Below are 19,827 nucleotides of genomic sequence, written 5' to 3' on the forward strand. Positions count from 1 at the left end.
AATCCTCTCGTATCTCACAAAGAAGCGTGTACAGTGCATTAATGAGTAACCAGAGTTTTAGACAAGAAAATAATTTGCCCTTGGTTATTCAAGTAGGAAAAAAAAAGGATAGGAAAGCTGAGCTTCAAACCTACGTGCATCTACTTCCAAAGCCATGTTCTATTAACTGTACTTTCTGTCTGCCTCCGGTATAGTAAAATAAATTTCAAGAGTGACCCTAATTGTGTAAGGAAGTTTTTACATTGAATTTTTAAACTCCATTCTTCACATTCCATATACTGGTCTTTGTCCTACTCTTCTCTAAGCCCATTTTCATATGACAACATAGTTCTTTAAATATAAGTTCCATGTTGCTCACATCTACTATATCTAAGACTAGTTCTGAGGTAGTTTTGGGCTAATACAGCAGTCATTAAATCTTCCTATAAGTTCCTAGATCTTTAATATAGCTGAATGATCTTGGGAATATTGCTGAACCCCTGAATTTCATTTTCCCAACCTATGAAACTGTAAAATGAAGATAAAAATTGTACTAACTCATAGTTATATATATATATTATATATGTAACTATATATGGTGTATATATCTACACACATATATGTGTATGTACATACATATAAAATGTAAAAAACTTTATACAGTGCTTAAAATTGTGCATGGTACATGGTAAGACTAGGTGAGGTATGTATTATAGCTGTCATCATCATCACCATCATCATCATCACCTGTGGTTTACAATGATACAGAATTGACTCCTTAGCATGTGTTCCTTGTTTTCCACGTTACATTGCTTTAAGTAAGAATTTCTCTTCCTTAATTAAAAAATATAAAAATAAAGCCTATTTATACCACACTCATACTCACAGAAGAGACCCAGTTCCCATTATCTTTACATTGAAATAAAAATGTTTCTATGTGTCTAATATAATATGTAAAAGTATTATCATTCTTCATAGACTGTAAAGTATAAACCCAAAGAACTGAATAGGGGTCCTAACTCACTTTCTATTTTGATAATTTATAATGAAGCCTTATAATTTGCCTTGGAAATTTTTCTAAAGGTGATATTTTACATTTAAACCAGAATGGAGCATACAGACTCCTCTCTCAGGAATTACTGAGGAAAAGACTCCCAGACCTGGGGAGCAACCCAAAATGATAACCTTTACCACCTGGCAAAACAATTCTAAGGTTGTTTCCCAGCCCAGACTGATAAACGACGATTGCCCTTCTCTTAGCCAGGTGACTAGCCAAGTGAACTATAGGACAAAGAATAGCTAGAATTTACTCCCGTTAAAAGAGGCTATTTGAAAAGGTAATTTCAACAGCAGGGTGGATTTGTAAGAGTTTCATGTAATGATAATTGTATATAAAAATTAAGCTCTAAAGCACAAGTGTAAGAAATACTTTAATGATTCAATAGAGAAAAATTACATCTTAATTTAATCTAAACTATTTCTAGACTGACACTGATGCTGAACTTCTAGAAAACACACTATACGTTCAAGTAATTTTTGAATCTTGTTAAATGCTTTTTAATGATGATGGGTTCTTTGAATCCAGTGTAATATAATGTTTCTTTCTATGTTTAGATGGTGATGATATGACAATGAAAGATAGGAAATCATATTTTACTCTTTTTTGCTATCAAATTCAAAAGAATTTGGTTGTCTGAAAGTAATGAATTAAAGGGAACATTTCCATAAATCTTAAGGAGCAAAAGTGAGCTACATTAAATTGATTCTCTATACTTCTAAAAAAATAAAATGATTGATTTTCACATTTTAGTATATTAACATATTGGCTTCAGGTGGAACCTTGTGTGTGTGGTGGGGGAATTATTGTATTTAAAGAGAAACAAAAGTACAAGCTATAAATAAAATTATTTTTATTGTTACTGGTATACAATAAAAATAGGAAAATATTTTTCATTAAAATTGATGCCTTCCAACTTTTACTATTAAGGTTTCCTTTTCAACTCTGTGTGGAGATTTCCAGTAAGGGGATAGAATTTATTTTATTTTATTTATTTATTTTTTTGTTTTGCGGTACGCGGGCCTCTCACTGTCGTGGCCTCTCCCGTTGCGGAGCACAGGCTCCGGACGCGCAGGCTCAGTGGCCATGGCTTACGGGCCCAGCCGCTCCGCGGCATGTGGAATCCTCTTGGACCGGGGCACGAACCCGTGTTCCCAGCATCGGCAGGCGGACTCTCAACCACTGCGCCACCAGGGAAGCCCCTATTTTATTTTTTGATGTGTTTTCTGATATTTATTAAAATCCTCTCAGACAGTGGAGAAGAGTATTTAGCTTACTCTCCTATAATGTCATTTACGGTTCAGATATAAGTCTAAAACGCTGTAATCAAGTATACAATACGGTATACACGTCAACCTCTGTCTTTACTCCATCTGACTCTGCTTCCTAATTAGAGGGACGAAGTCTGATTGCCCAGAATATTTCATTCACAAGGCGAGGATGCCTTATTTCCCTTTCCAGTGTTAGTAGTATCCTCTCATCATTGGGTAGCACTGGAGAGTGTAACTGAAGACAGAACAAGGGGAAAACGTACATCCCCATCAGCTTTTACCAAGTTTCATGTAGAGGGGTGTTTGTCCTTCGTTGCCATAGTTGCACTTTCTCAAAATTGACTGTATATTTGGATCCAGGATTTTCACCATGAAAGAAGGAAGATACAAATAGGGAATGGGAACAGAGAGAAAAATTCTGAAGGGCAACGTTAGAGGAATAAGTACAAGCTGTGCTTGCTGGGAAGTTGAGAAGCAAAAACACCCATAGCCGTGAGCACATTTGAGCATATTTTCATCTCCAACACACCATCTCCCACTAAAAAGAATCAAGGAACTATGGAGAAATGGTTGCTTGAAGGGCCATGGAGGGAAAGTACAGTACTTTATAGTGCTAGAAAGTTTTTAAAGTGCTCGAAAAACAACAGAATCATGTCAAAAAGATAAAGGGCTCCTAATGGCTAAATCTTGAACAGTTTGAACATCAAAACAAATAGTGATGTTAATCAATTCTGTATTAAAAAGAAAAAGAATCTGTGTCCATGCTGATACTAGAGAAGAGAAAGCTCTTCCTTATAATAAAATGGATAAATTATAGTCATAAAATCCCTTTTTACATCATAGAAATAAGTGATTTTGGGGGAAAATCATCAGTGCATGCTAAAACTAAAAAGGTTTGATGGAAAATAGATTACTTATAAGCGTCAGTTTATGTCATAAGTGATTATTTATTAATTACAAAGAAAATGGTCACTTTTTAGTGGAGAAGCCTGGCAAATATATACCAAATGCCACCAAGTTAATATCACCAAATAATGGGATAAATTGAAATCATGTGTCTCTGGATGTGAGGCACTGAGAAGGACAAGAAATCACTTGTATTCCTGATTCCTGACAAAAAAGCATAACCTGTATCTATTTATGAGGCAACAATCAGAAAAAAAGTTTCAGAAACATTCAGAAAAATCTCTGGCTACTATTATTAAGAAATGCCAATGTCATGAATGGCAAAAGGTTAGGAACCATTCCTAATTAAATGAGACTAAGGAGACATGAAGGCTGGATTAGAAGAAATTCTAACAGAACTTCAAGACACTTGGCAAAATTTGAATATAGGTGGTATATTAAATTATAGTACTCTAAGATATTAAAATTCATCTATTTTATATTTGCATTATATATAAAATAATACCCTGTTGTTTTAGAAGATAAACATACTGAAACAATTAGGGGTAGACAATTATGATATCTTTAATTTACTCTTAAAATTGTTCAGCAAAAATATGTATATACACACACACAAAGTAAATGTGACAAAAGCCAACAATTGGTGAATGTGAGTGAAGAGAATAAGTTTATTAAGCATTCTTGTAGCTTTTCAATTCCTTTGTAATTTTTTAAATTAAAAGTTCAAAGAAAGATTGAAAGAACAAAGGGGTGGGGTACTTGTCGTTCATCCTGAACCGTACTATGGTACATTGCCCAAAGGTGGGAGTGGAGTTGGTCAAACAAAAGTTAGACACTTTGGGGGCTTTCCGGGTGGCTCAGTGGTTGAAAGTCCGCCTGCCGATGCAGGGGACACGGGTTCGTGCCCCGGTCCGGGAGGATCCCACATGCCACAGAGCGGCTGGGCCCGTGAGCCATGGCCGCTGAGCCTGCGCGTCCGGAGCCTGTGCTCCGCAACGGGAGAGGCCACAACAGTGAGAGGCCCGCGTGCCGAAAAAAAAAAAAAAAAACATTTTTAATCAAGATACCATAAATACCCTCTGTTCATCTCCCTAAAAAAATGTGTTTTCAATAAAATGTTACTCATGTACATGATAATTATTAAAATTTGCAAATATTTTCTCATTTTGATGAACTCTACTATTAAAATAATAATTACTTTAAAACGAGAGGGCATAAGAGTTCCTAGAAAATTTGTAAAAATGAAAATCCCTAGCCACAATGCCCCCAAACTCTGACTCAGTAAATGTGTTGTGGGTACAGGCATCCGTATCCTTAACAAGCACTCAGGGTGATTCTGAAGCAGATCATTATAACCTACCTGGTAAGATACACTGAAGTGCTTTCAAGCTTCCTCCCACGGGAAGCCAGCTGAGTCTGGTTTTTGCATAGGAGCAAGTGCAGGCTGTTAGCAAAAGATTGAAGAAAGTCTTTTTCTAAAACCCAGGCAGCAGCCATTCTGGAGCAGCAAGGAAGAATCTATATAATTTTGGTTTTATGCTCTAAGACTGAACATTTAATTTCTCCCGCCCTTGCCAAAACATTTTGAACATTTTCCTTACTAACTCCTCCTCCTGTCCTTTTCATGGCTAGATAAAAATTAGGATTTAAATGTATATTAGAATTTACAGGCATTTCCTTTTTAGCAATTAAAAATATAGAAAATTGCAAATAATAAACACCTGCCATTTAACTTTTGACATTTTTGTGATTTTTTTCTTTATTAAAAGTTCTTTTTCTGCTAAAGTTGAAATTCCTATTGTTTGGAACTCCAGGTCCCATACCCTTATCCCATTCCTACCCCCAAGAGCTAAGCATTATTTGGGATGCATTGTAAAAATTTTCTAGTTCATTTTCCTTACCTTTATATATACATATTTGCTCATAGAATATATATAGCTTTTTGAGTGTTTTTCTTTATTTACATAAAGATACCATATCATACTGGGTGTTTCTCTTTGGTATTTTATTTTGTCAGTGAAAATATTTTTTAGTCTGTTCATGTTGATAAAGATAACTCTAGTTCTATCGACACACATTTAAGAGACATGTAGCTTAAAGTGATACACTGAGAAGTCTAATGTTAAACAATTTCTATTGTCTCACAATTTCCATGGCTTAACCTGAGTGCTTTATTCAGACTCTATAGGCTTAAATAAACGTTTCAGTCAGGGTTGTGGCCTCATCTGAAGATGTGGGACTCTCTTACATGCTAATGTAGCTGTTGGCAGAGTCCGGCTCCTTGCCGTTGTAGGGTTGAGATTGAGAGTTCTCTTCCATGTGGCCCCCTGCATTGGCAGTTCATAGCATGGCAGCTTAATTCTTCAAGGCCAGTGTAAGCATCTCCTGGCGTGTGTGTTAGTAAGGCTGAGACTTTATTCAGGCAGTCCTCTCTTCGCAGGGTATGGTGGGGATATAAAAATGACAGTGCAAGCTGAAACCATGCAGAAAAATCTTAGCAATCAGTGAGACATTACAATTTTCATTACTGTTTTCTGTGGCCTTAAATTTTTGTCAAAACATTTAAAAATTCTCTTATTATAGATTGAAAATATATAGAAAAAATTTTAAATAGTAAAACTAAAATATATCTAGAACTGTAATTTCAAACAGTAGAAACATTCAGAATTAGTGTTTGATTTCTTTGTTTAAAAAAAAGCTAATTATGAGTAGCTTGAACAGTGCTCACTTTCTTCTCATCCCATAATTTATTAAATGGAATGAGCATCTTTTCTATGCCTTGGTGAAATGTCATAGGCCTTTCTAAATTTGAGTTAGCCTCCAACACTTTAACCTTTGTACCTTCAATATCATGAGATGGCTTCCAAGAGTTCCTTTTATGTAAAGTGTTCTACCAGCTTCTTCTTCTGGACGTCTCCATCCTTTCCATCCCAACCACTCCATTTATGTTGGTAAGTTCACTTTTACTGAGTTCTTCAGGGTGCATCTCCTTTATGGTCACTTGTAATTCTGTACCATTGTTGTAAATCATTAAAAGGATTACCTTCCAAAATTGACTTGTCTCATCACCATTAAATATTTCACAATTATTATAACTGCCTTAACCAATACTTGGAATTTGGGTGCAAATTTTACAGCTGCACTCTTATCAGCTCTAGTAGCTTCACCAAACAGCTTAATTTTAATCAATTTATACTACTTCTGAAACAATGAAACCAAACTTTACTGGCAGTAAAAATTATTCCTTCATCCTCAGTAATTATCTTCTTTTTTTTCAATGAAGCAACTAAAGTCAGTGCTTTGACCTGAATCTACACAAACTGACTGGGATTTTTTGTGTGTTTATTACAGCCTTCAAAGTGGAAGTAAAAGCTCCATTCCTTAGTGCAATTTAAACTGAAGATATTGAAACAACTTTGCCCTTTTTTTTTTAATAGATTCATGGTACTCTTTCAATATCATTGAAATACCATTAGAAAAAGTAACTTCATGCAGGGATAAGTCTTGTCCTATTTCCACTTTGCTGTCTCCATATTCAAATACTCTAATCAAATCAAGTTTTACTCCCAGTGTTTTCATTTTTCATTTCTTTCCTCTCATTTCTTTGTTAGTCAAGTCCCTCTATTGTTTATCCATTTCTGTGAAATGCTCCATGTTTTATTGCAACACAAGGAGATAATACAACTACATGCTTTGTTGTAAGTGCATGAAGTGACTAACGTGTGTAGTGAACAACTATGAACAGACTTTGAAAGAAAATCAGTGATTGGTCACTGATCATGATGTGCATCTGTTATTTATAGTTATATGTAGACTGAAGAACTAGAAGCAAAATTTGTATATTTGCAAATACAGTTAATATGCAAATATATGAAATCTGGATGATATATTTGGGGGACTGGTGATAGTTATTTAAAGTATGGTAAACGAAATTTGTGCATATCAGAACCATGCTAAGCAATGACTGTATATTGTAACCTAGTCACAATAGTGACATTTTATCATCTTTTCTATTGATTAGACACAAGTGACAGGTCCCACTCACACTCAAAGGGAGGGGATTATACCGAGCATAACACCGGAGGGGGAGGGGTGGTGATCATAAGGGCCATCTTAGAATTTTACCTACCATAGCATTTGTAATTTTATTAGATTCTGCCTAATTCTGTGGCATTGCATGTTCCCACCGGGAGTATATGAGGATTACTGCCTCTCCACAGTTTCACTGAAACTATTATCAGATATTTATTTTTGCCAGTTCAATAGATTAAAAACCCTATCTTTGATTGAAATTTCATTGCCTTAATTTTCATTGAAATTAAATATTTTTCATGTTTTTAGCCAATCTGCTTTCTCTTTTGAATTACCTATATTCATTTCTTATTTTCCTATTGAATTGTTGATATTTTTCATTTTGCTTATTAGGAGTAGTTTATATAGTCTGGATAGTAACTCTTAGTATATTACATACAATGAAAATTTATCTTCTCAGTCTAGTCTATTCCTAGCTTTAATTTAGTTAATCATGTCTTTTATTGTATAGAGGTTTTAATTTGAATGTATTAAAATTTATCAATCTTTCCCTTCATGCTGTTTCAAAAACACTGCCCAAGCCCTAAACCAAGGTCATTAATATTTTTCTTCACAAAAAATAGTACCAAACTATGGAATTTACAATTGATTGCTAAACCATGAAAATTACTCTAAATGTGTTTCAATAACTAGTTTAGATTCTAAATAGACAAAGTTAAAATTTAATATCAAAAGCAAACATAAATATAGGGAGAGTTCAAACAAATCATTACTGCTGCATTAGTGGTATTTTCAAAAGGATAAATAGTACATTCTGAAAGCAACCCCTTCCAATAGGACATAGGTAGAAGATATCAAAGACAATTTCAGATTCAGCAAAAAAGAATATGACTAAGATATCTTGGCAAATTTACACCTAAAGTTAAATGAAAAGTGCTATTATTCATTTTTAAATATCTCAAATGCATTAGAATGGCAACATTATTATAAAAACTGTCTACACTACAAATTCAAAGCTTGGCCTCTTTGGTCTGAAGCTTGGCCTGAACAATTTATTTTCTAGAATATAAGGTCTGTTTTCTTCTTTACAAGTAGGCTAATACAAAAGCACTTCAGTTAATAGGAAAGCCAAAGGATTGAGTCTTTTCATCAAAACACAAAATAGAAATGCTGTCAAATTAGAGATAGATCTGTTTATTTGTATAAAGATAAATTAAAAATGCATCTGTAAAACAAAGTCAGCTTTTTTGTAGCTGGCTTTCATCTGAAATAATCTAATGCAAATAGGAACACACTTGTATACTATGTGTGTTTGTTAATTAGAAATGGCTTTTAAAAATAGCACCACAAATGCCCATTATTTAATTTCCGACAACTCCTCAATCTCACCAAGTTTTTGTTAAAATTGTCATTATATTACTGGGTTGCAGTTCTCTTCTGTTTCTATGAAGTGGTTCTGGAACAAAATACTTTTCTGTTTTTAAAACAACTTTAATTTGTTTAATACATATTGTTTCACATGGAAAATATGCACACCCTTGAAAAGTCTATTTCTATTATCTACATGTTCAGTATCAATGTGCAAAGAGAACCCTACAATTCAGCAAGAAACGCCACAAGGATCCTCTTAACCAATCCAGAGTCAGGATATCTGGTCATCTGGTCAGTCAGGATATCTGCAGAGTTTTGCAGTACAACCTGTTGCCTTGTGGATTGCAGTTTATTCCCTGTAGACAATGCATCAACATCTGAAAACTTGAAGTTTTAAAAGAAAAAATTTTCAGGCATATAGACTCCTACATCAATCTCCAGATGGTTTCAGTGAATTTTAAAATTTCAGTCTCAGAAATTCTCTGTAGGATTTTCTATCTTCTTAATTCTTTAGTCTAAGAAATGTTCAGTTGGGTGTTTTCTGTCTGCTCTCTTTGAATTTCCCTTATATTTTCATAACCTTTAATAATAATCACTTATTTAAAAAATCTCATTAAATGGCAAAAGTACAGGTGGAAGTTCTCTTTTATAAGGTCTCACACAGTCTTGCATGGCCCTGAGAGATGTGAATGTCTGAGGAATGTATAGACATTGGTTTTATATGTTTGTACATTCAAATAGCACATTACAATACTGCGGAGAATTGAGACAAGCCCATTGTATTTGCCCCTCCAAATCCACCCCCCTCTTCTTCTCAGGGGAGGGGGAGCGTGACCTAAAGGGACTAAATAGGAAGGCTCCTATGCCTTGGATTGTCCAGTTGTGAAGGGCCAATGGAAATCCCAGCAGAAGATGAAAGAGGAAAGAAAATGCGTTGAGGGTATGTTTTTCCTTGGCTCCCTTATAACAAGACCAAAAGTCACTGCTCCTGGCAAGGCAGCCAACTTATACTCTTTGCAAGTTCCTGGAACTGCCTTCCCCACCCCATTTCAGGCTGAGGGGTGGTAACAACTTGGCAGTTACTAACTCTGTGTTACTCCACAATTCTCTGGGTACCCCTACAATCATACTTCTGCAGTAAATTGCTTTTTTGTAAATAAACTTGTCTCAAATTTTTCTATTTTAAGTAGACCATGTTTTTACTGGGGATCCTGGTATACTCACCAGGACCTAGAGAATTAATGATTCTCTAGACCAAATTATAAATATATTTTACATACACACAATTTTTCTGATTCAATCATCCAGCAGCCACTAGCAGCGCGACAACTGTTTGGAGGCATTCTTGACATTTTTTTTAGTGTCTAAAAGGAACCTAGAGAGAGTGTGATAGTGTATCCAGGTTGTGCCTGGACCAGTCACATGAACTGAAGGGGCTAATATTTTCTCACACAGATTGTGGAACAGGGAAAGACAGACTGTGTGCTGGGAGTGAAATACCAGGGACCAGAAGAAATACTTGAGTTGTGCGTAAATCGTTCGCTAGAGGAGCCACAGGGATGGCCAACCCTCAACAGAGACTACATGAGCGAAAGAGAAAGGATGGCTGTGAGATGGGAGAATTTTAGAGAGGAGTCCTGCTGGTGTAAAGTGCTAATGAGAGTCCCCTGAAGATTCTGGTCTGAGGGGTTCAGATCACTGTGTGGGAAATTTATGTGGACTGTGGATATACTGCTGAAAAAAATTTCACCAAGGACTTCCTGAGCTCTCATAGTTCTGAGAGAACAGGAAGGGGAAGATAAGGAGGTAACATGTGCTTTCTATAAGGAATAAGATCTGCCAGCTGGGTTGTGGTGGTGCAGACTTGGGGAACAGGAAGTGGTATTCATCCTTGAAGTTTGGTCTTCCACCAAGGCAAGAGTCTAGGGTAGAGTGGGATAAGCAGATACCCTCCCATCATTTGATCATGGGCCTCATAACAGTCAGGTCTTGTACTAAAATGTGTTGACTAGAAAGAAAACACCATCTCCCAAACCCCATTTTTTTTCTTTTTTTTTGAATCCTATTTCTAGTATATTCCTCACAACAGAGTTGACTAACAAGGACAGGATCAGTTCTAACCTAACTTCCGGGGGAGTGCCTGTGAGGAGCAGGGGACAGGAAACTTCTCCAGACAGAAGTCACCAGTCCAAGGGAAAAATTCTCCCCAAATGGCCTCACAGTTGGCTTGGCCAACACTCCTAGGAATAGAAATTAGGGGTTGGATTAAAGGAAGAACCTTTGAGTCTTGAGTTGGTAGAGGCCTGGATAGTGATTAAATATCATGTCAATCTTCCCATTGACGTTTTTAAGAAGGAACATATTGTGAACCCATTCAATGAACAAATATGGAAATATCATGTGAAATGAGCAAAGGATTGTTCTAGGCACAAAAAATCCTGCCTCGCAGCACTTAGATCTAGTGTGGAAAGACAACAGACAAGATTAATGAGTCAGCTATGTTGTAGGTCAGGGGTCCCTAACCCCTAGGCCTCGGACCGGTACCAGTCGGCAGCCTGTTAGGAACCGGGCCGCACAGCAGGAGGTGAGCGGCGGGGGAGCGAGTGAACTTCCTCTGCCGCTCCCCATTGCTCCCCATCGCTCGTGCTACTGCCTGAACCATCCCCCCGACCCCCCGTCTGCGGAAAAACTGTTCCATGAAACCAGTCCCTGGTGCCAAAAATGTTGGGGACCGCTGTTGTAGGCATTATTGGTGATAAGTGCTAAAGAGCAAAACAAATTGAGAAGTGGTCTAAGGAAAACGTGAGGGAGGGAGACGTGTGGCAACTGGGAGAAGAGGGTGCTGTGCCCAGAGAGCAAGTAGACTGAACAGAAGTCTCCTGTTCCAAGAGCAGCGCCGGGGCCAGTGCAGCTGCAGTGGTGAACCAGGGAGAACAGCAGAAGAGGTCAGAGAGCCAAGGGGACCTCGACCCCGTGAGGCCATTGGAAGCACTTTGGCTTTATCATGGAATGAGGTGGAGGTGATGGAGGGTGATGACAAAGGAGGGATGTGATCTGACTTCAGTTTGGGCAATGTCGTTCTGGCCGCTGGGTTGAGAGGTGACTGAAGGAGAGCAGTAGCTGAAGTAGGAGGCCAGGGAGGAGGCCACTGACTGAGGGCAGCCAGAGGCTTGGTGGCTTGGGGGAAGGTGACAGCAGGGAAGGGAATGAGGTCTGGTTCAGTTCTGGCTGTGTTGTAGAGACTGCAGGCTGTGATGACCTGACCTTACCCTTCCTTCTATGCCAGAGAGAGCCTCCACCACACTGTCTGCCCCACATCTTGTGGAAAAGCAGCTCAAGTAGATTTGCTGAGGGCCAAGAATATTCACCGGTTGAAGAGGAGGTATTTCATACAAGGAAAACCATTTTTTCTTAGAGGTAGCCTCCTCTTAAGTAAAAGATTTGCTTTTATCAAATTTGTATTTCCTTATGATGTTGAGAGAACTAAATTTATATATAAATAAATATATATAGCATTATATATAATTTATATATAAAATAAATATAGCATTATATATAATTTATACATAAATATATAATATATAAAATATAGCATTATATAATTTTTATATAATATATAAAATGTATATATAAATACATATCACATACAATTTATGATATTTGTATATATTATTATATATAAATACATATTTATATGTAAATATATAGAGATAGATAGCTTTCAAAGGGGCTAGGGATGGCTAATGATCAAACTTTTGTTTCCTGAGTGCATTATGCTAATCTAATTGAGGGCTAGGGCTAAAAGGATGAGAGTACTGCAGGGATTTTTCCTAGCCTAGCCATGTAGACATCTTCTGCACTAGCACTAAAAGGCATAATGCTGAGGCTCTCCAGGGTCCTCTGAAAATATGTCAGATCTGAGGAAAGCATTGGCTCCAAATCACAGAAAAAAACAAAAAAACCCAAAAAACCTGCATAATGAAAAATAAATATTAACTTTTAGTTAAATGTCTACCAATGTAGACCCTCATGTCAACAATTGTTTTGAATTCTAAAAAAAAAGTCATAATATATGAGAACAATTTTAGGTTACCTCTTTTCACTTTGCAAGAATCCTTGAGTTAACATGATTAATACAGCACAATCAGAGTCAATTGTAATTTTAAAAGTCACTTCCAGCTAAATAACTTCAAAAGCAAAGTTATAACAATCCTTTCAAAATTGTTTACTGCAAAAAGTCACTTAATGTGTTATTTGGATGTCCCACTAAGTCTGAGAAAGGAGAGATAAATGTCTAATGGGAGTCACAGGGATCTTTGGAAGAAATGGGGACACCAACCAGGGAACCTTCTTAAATGTCTTAATTTTCCCATGGAGTCCTCAGTGAAAAGTTTAATGTCTTATGGAGTTAGGATCCACCAAAATGCTAATTCTGCTTCAAGGTAGGATTGGAACAAATCAGAGGCTGCTAGGAAGAAAAAATTCAGTCTGTTTTGCATTGAAATATGCTAAATGTTGACTCTGACCATTTTTAAAAAATAAGCTAAAAAGAATAAACAGATCATTGTTTTGGGAAAATGTTGTAAACTGAAGTTTTGATTTTAGTTTGCAAAAGGTATGAATTATGTTCAAAAATTTTTGTGGTATGTTTATAATTTGTAGATTATCTGGAAGAAAAGAAAATAAAGCTTACTGCTTTAAAAATGAACATGAATTCTTAGAAAAGGGAATGATAAAAATGAATTATCCAGAAAATTTTCTCTGACCCCAAGCAAAAGAAGAGCCGTAAACTACAGCAGCTGTAACACTTCCATAACAAGGAAAGGGCTGAATATGCTGGTAGGAGTATTTCTAAGAGTTAACAAGAGGGGGAAAAGAAGTAAAAATAGCTTAAACAAAATTACTTCAAGCAATAAATTGTCATCTTATTAAAATGTAAGTTGCTTGATGCTGTATGTATTAAATCATTGCAATAATGGGAAGATTTGCACCAAGATTTGCAACCATTATGAGATAATGATTGCAAGTTTTACCATTTTTCAGGTCTGATAGCTTGAAATGCCCAACTTGAAACACCTCCCTTTCCTATTTCCCTTCTGAAATTAACCTATCTCCCAATCTGAAGGAACAATAGTAAGGCTCTATCTCTTTTTCTTTGTTGTCCAATTTGATAATTCTTATCACAAATCGCAAAAGAGTATCCTTTTCATTTATCATTTGTCATTAACTGAGAGGAGGAATAGGTTTAACAAAGTTCTCATGTTCTTTTTCTTTTAATCCACAATTTCAGAATATAGTGGTCTACCAGAGGTCTTATTCCTCAACCAAATGCAAGAGGCTAAAAGTCCATTTAAGTCACTGGGTGGGGATTCAAGAGCTCGCTCGGGATTCAGACAGCTCTGGGTCTGAATCATAGCTTTGCTTCTTCCTGACCAGCCTTATTACTACTTTCTGTAAGACTCACTTCCTTAATTGGTAACTCAGGGGTTTGGTAAGTTATCTTATTAGATATATGTAAGACATTGTCCAACTTATATTTATTTTTGGAATATTAACCATAAATTTTTTTCATTATGAAATTATTTAATCTACTCAGAATAAACTTTCTAATCAATAAGCACAAGATACACCCATGCTTTAGGAATTGTATTAAAGGCCACGGCACCTTAAACTTTAGGTGGGATGCATTTGATGGCCCATTAGTTACCTCATCATTGTGGGTGCTTTCTCTCTCCCTAAACCTACTGCATATCAATCCTACACCAGGCCTCATCAAGAACAGGTCCTGAGGCTCCATCCAGAGACTTTGATCTTCAAGAGTTAGGAGAGTTAAGAGACAAAAATGCAAACCAGCTATGTAAGCAAGTGTCCTTGAGCTATGAGCTGTTCTAGTTGATAGAGTTGTTACAGTCTGAAGAGCCTGTTATTCCCTGATCAGGATCTGTTGCCCTGGGGTATTCCATTTCACTGCTTACTAGAGTTGGTTATATACAAACTAATTAACTGTAATGTGTTGATCCTAGATATAATTATTGAACAAATGTTGACTCTGTTACACCTGCCCATCTAGCTATAGGATATTTTGGTTATACAAGTAGACATTCCTCATTTGTTGATGCTGATAAGATGCTGAGGCCACCACTGGGACCTAGTATCTCAATTCACAGATTAAATTAGTTAATATATCTTAAAGCACTTAGGTCTGTGCTTCATACTTTGTTAACAACATATTAATGTTCATTTTTTTGTTTAAGAGCCAAAGAAAAACAAAAACCATCTGTGTAGCCACATGGGAAGGGGGTACAGAATGTATTTCAGTTTGAAAAGTGAGTAACAATTTGACTCAAATCTCAGGCATGTGGAACACGAAACCATTTTTCTCCCTTAAATCCCTGTTGCAGGCCATGAATAAGGCTTAAAATTCCTGCTTGTGCAGGGATATGAGCCCAGTCATGCCTCAGCCACTATCTCCTCTTCTTTAGGTAACTTCAGCAAAGTGAGAAGGTAATCCCAGATTTGTGTGTGATGATAAATTGTTTCTGTCCCCTTGCAAGTACGTTTCAACCTGAGAAAGATTTAGGATTCAGTATAGGAATGTTTGAGAGGATCCACCCCATAACTTTTATATACGTGGGTTAAGAAGTTTGTGTGGTTTTGATTTTTTATGTGCTTGAAAGGTTTAAGATAATTTAACCCCTAAGAGTAAATTTAAATGTCTAACTCAGTATTTGATTTAGGCTTGTGTTTTTAAGTTGAAATCTTACCATTTCTATATAGCGTTAGAACGTTTAATCGTCTTCAGGATTCAACATCTTTAAAAGCTTAATTTATTAGAATTTAAGTACTCAAGAAGATTTTGTTTGTCAGACAAGTGAAGTTTGTTTTTTTTTAATTTATTTATTTACTTATTTTTGGCTGTGTTGGGTCTTCGTTTCTGTGCGAGGGCTTTCTCTAGTTGTGGCAAGCGGGGGCCACTCTTCATCGCGGTGTGCGGGCCTCTCACTGTTGCGGCCTCTCTTGTTGCGGAGCACAGGCTCCAGACGCGCAGGCTCAGTAGTTGTGGCTCACGGGCCTAGTTGCTCCACGGCACGTGGGATCCTCCCAGACCAGGGCTCGAACCCGTGTCCCCTGCATTAGCAGGCAGATTCTCAACCACTGCGCCACCAGGGAAGCCCAAGTGAAGTATTTTTAAAGGAAATAGAACATACTATCTTTATAAATGCCGTTTATGTTTATAGGTATTTAGTTAGAAATGTGATCACATTTTATTCAGAGTTCTCCTTAAAGTGATTGCTAAGTGTGCTAGACTAACATATATAATAAGAGGATTTGTAAGAACTACATTTTTAAATTTTATAACTATAATGAGTGAATACTGATATTTTAAAATCAGCTGCAGTTGCTGTTATCGTCCTAATTTTCATCATCACTGGTGCTTGTGTTAGTCTGCTGGGCCTGCCATAACAAAGTACTGCCAACTGCGTGGCTTAGACCACGGAAATTTATTGTCTCACAGTTCTGGAGGCCAGAAGTTCAAGATCAAGGTGTCAGCAGGGTTGGTTCCTTCTGAGCCTTGTGAGGAAGAATCTGTTTGTGCCTCTCCCCTAGCTTCTGGTCATTCGTCTCATTCTCAGCAGCAATCTTTGGTGTTCATTGCCTTGTAGAAGCACCATCCCAATCTCTGCTTCTATCTTCAAATGGCATTCAAGTCTGTCTTTCTAACCCAAGTTCCCCTTGTGATAAGGATACCAGTCACATTGGATTAGGACCCACCCTAATGACTTCATTTTGACTTGATTGCCTCTGTAAAACTATCTTCAAATAAGATCACATTCTGAGGGACTGGGGGTTAGGACTCCCACATAATGTTTTTTGAGAGATCCAGCTCAACTGATAACACTGCCTTGATAGGTTTTCAACATTCCTTTCAGCCATGTTTAAATTCTTCTCCTCAGTAATCTGTGTTTTGCTTTTATAATGTACCAGTTTTTAAACTGATATCTCAAAGCCCTGTGTTCACATCGTGGCTCTGCCTTTCACTCAGTGGGTAAATGGGTTTCTATGATATTGTTTCTGTAAAATGGGAATAGCAGTGCCATTATATGAATTAAATAAAGTGGGTAGGTTACAAAGAAGAATTTCTTGTAAATAATGCAATCTTGGTAGGTGAAGCTGCTAGAACCACTGTTATTACTACATTGTCTATGTTTACGATTATCCTGGGGGACAAAGAAATGTTTGTTCTTATGTATATTTAAATTCCTGATTTTATTAGCTGTTACAACAAACTTACCACAAATGTAGTGGCTTAAAACAACACAGATCTATTTCCTCACAGTTCTAGAGTTCAGAAGTCCCAAATAAAGTTTATGGGGCTAAAATCAGGGTTGTTAGCAGGGCTGGTTCCTTCTTGAGGCTCCAGAGGAGACTCTGTTCCTTGCATCTTTTAGCTTCTAGAAGTTGTTAGCATTCCTTGCTTTGTGGCCACATCACTCCAATGTCTGCTGCTTGTCATTGTCACATAGCCTTCTCTGGACTGTAATTCTACTGCCTCCCTCTCAGAAGGACCCTCATGATTATATAGGGATAATCAGAGTAATCTCTTCATCTCTAGACCCTTAATTTAATCCTGGGTGTACAATCCTAACTTTATCATGTAAGGTGACATATATTCACAAGATCTAGGGATTACGGCACAAACATCTTTGGGGGCCATTATTGAGCCTCTCACACCAATTTTTGGATTAAAACATTCTCTCAACATTTGAAAACTAGGATTCTTGCTAAATTATAGCAGACCCCAGCAAATGGCAATAATGTGTAATTGTGTATGTGATGGTGGCCTTAGTTAAATTTGCTATTATGTAGCATGGGAAGAGAGAGTATTATACAGATGGCAGTACTGAGGCAGAAAGTGGGGGAATAGGGGCATCAGAGGTGTTATACAGAAAAATGTCACAGTACTGCTCCAAGAAAGTATTGAGCTCTGACTCCAAGAGGAAAATTATATTTCCAGGAAAAAGGATTTAACCCAGCCATACCTGCCTCCACCCAGTAAGAGCACTGTAAGCTTGGGAGGAGTCTGAGGGACTGCCAAGACTGGAGTCCAAGAGCAGGGAGAGTCAAGGTCACTCAGTCTCCCAAATAAATGGAGCTGTGCATCCCACAGATGTCTCCTGCAGCTGTAGAGCATCGTGTAGGCAAAGCAAGCCTTCCTCACAAAGCAGCAGATGCAGACAGAAGACATGTTCAGACGTTCAGAGTAGTAGTCTCTCCTTCCCCTTCCAGAATCTCTTATTGGTTTTAATTCTGACAGAGATGTCTCCATGTTAAAATTAAAATCCAGGAATAGTTAAGAGATAGGGGAATTCATAGGATACAAGGAAAATCTGTTAGAATTAGGAGCAAGAGACTAAGATTTATAACTCTACTAATATGCAGATAAGATATCATTAATATCATCCTTCAAAACACCAGGAAATTCTGGATAATATATAACAAACATCCTTTTAAATGTATAGCCTAGCTTTTGATAAATCAAGAGAATCCCCTCAGGGGCCAAAAATAAAGAGGAAGCTGAAAGCCAAGGAATTAAGCTGTCACTTTCAGTGCCTCGGAGGCATCTGACTTTAAATGTCTTCCTTGACTTTAAGCATGTTAACTCAATTATGCCTGTAAAAGTTCTGAAGATGAAATAACCACCAAAAAGTAGAACATCTCAACCAAGAGTGGAGAAATAATATATATGAAAAAAAAAGGTAGAAATTCAGGGGACTACTTGAGAGGGGCAGCTGAAATAATTTTCTCCTTGGACCTAAGGATCTTTTTTGAGCAGTTGACAATAAACATCATGCAAAATGCAATTTTTAGGTGGAATTAAAGCAAATTTTCAAAGTTCTGTTTATGCTTAAATTGTACTCTTCAGCGTAGCTTAGTGTTCATGGTGTCTAAGAATCTGTCTACAAATTAGCAAGTCTTTGGCAATAGTGTGCCTTCACCTCTTTCTCCCCTTCTTCCTTTGCTTAGGTGAAGGGACACCTAAGCCTCTTCCTATGCCTGCCCCTCCCCCCTCCCCCCTCTTCCTTCTCCTCCTCTTCATCTTTAGTAAATGACAATATCTGTTTAATAAATATTATTGAAAAACTTATCCTAAAACTTATCTTTGGGTCTTTTTTTTTTTTTTTTTTTTTGCGGTACGCGGGCCTCTCACTGCTGTGACCTCTCCCGTTGCGGAGCACAGGCTCCGGACGCACAGGCTCAGCGGCCATGGCTCACGGGCGCAGCTGCTCGCGGCATGTGGGATCTTCCCGGACCGGGGCACGAACCCATGTCCCCTGCATCGACAGGTGGACTCTCAACCACTGCGCCACCAGGGAAGCCCATCTTTGGACCTCTTAATTCCTCCTCCATCCCATCTCTAGCCTTTCTCCAAGGAAAAAGAACCCTCCCCCCTTTTTTGTCTACAACCAAACCTTCAGGAACCTTTAAACCGTTGCCTACTCTATTTTCTCTCTCTCTCTCTCTCTCTCTCTCTCTCTCTCTCTCTCTCTCTCTCTCAGAATTTAACTTTCCTAAGTCTCTCTAATAATTATTCCTCAAAAGAAAACTTTTTACTCAACACTGCATGGCCCTTTGGCCATCTATTTTTTTCACTTTGCAGTCAATAAATCAATATTTGTAAAAACATAGTCTATGCATATTTTCTATACTATCCCACTTTCAAACTCCAAATCCCATATATGATGCCATTATTCTCTCAATCCCAACTAAAACTTTGGGCAGTAGTGACATCCTTGATGTTAAATCCATGGCAGGTTTGATTGTTGATCTTAAATGTCTTTTCTGCAGCTTCAAACACTGCTGATTCACTTCTCCATCTTGATCACTTCTTCCTTCTTGAAATGATTTTCACTTTTATCTGTGTAATAACCACTGTTTATTATCTCTGCCCCTCCTATGACAAGAGTTCTCAAAATCTATGAGATGCTGTTTTATGTTGATAGTCTCTAGAATTTTCTGATCCTTCTCACGTTATTCCTAGATGATTTCACTCTTTTTCATGGCTTCACTATCATATACACAATGCTAACAAGGTCAATGCTTGATTTTATCTCAAATCTATATATTTTATATCCTACTAGATACTTCCATTCGGGTGTCCTATAAACACCAGTATTCCTATGTTAAAGATGAGTTCGTTACCTTCTTCAT

At 37.3% G+C, this 19,827-nt stretch overlaps 1 pseudogene; it reads right to left on the bottom strand.

Annotated features, from left to right (window-relative positions):
- Nucleotides 1-11,254, bottom strand: part of LOC132530489 (activator of 90 kDa heat shock protein ATPase homolog 2-like) — a 50,594-nt pseudogene extending 39,340 nt beyond the window's left edge.
- Nucleotides 11,255-19,827: the final 8,573 nt, after the last annotated feature.

The sequence above is a fragment of the Lagenorhynchus albirostris genome, chromosome 12, assembly GCF_949774975.1.
Source record: "Lagenorhynchus albirostris chromosome 12, mLagAlb1.1, whole genome shotgun sequence".
In the NCBI taxonomy this organism is placed as follows: Eukaryota; Metazoa; Chordata; class Mammalia; order Artiodactyla; family Delphinidae; genus Lagenorhynchus; species Lagenorhynchus albirostris.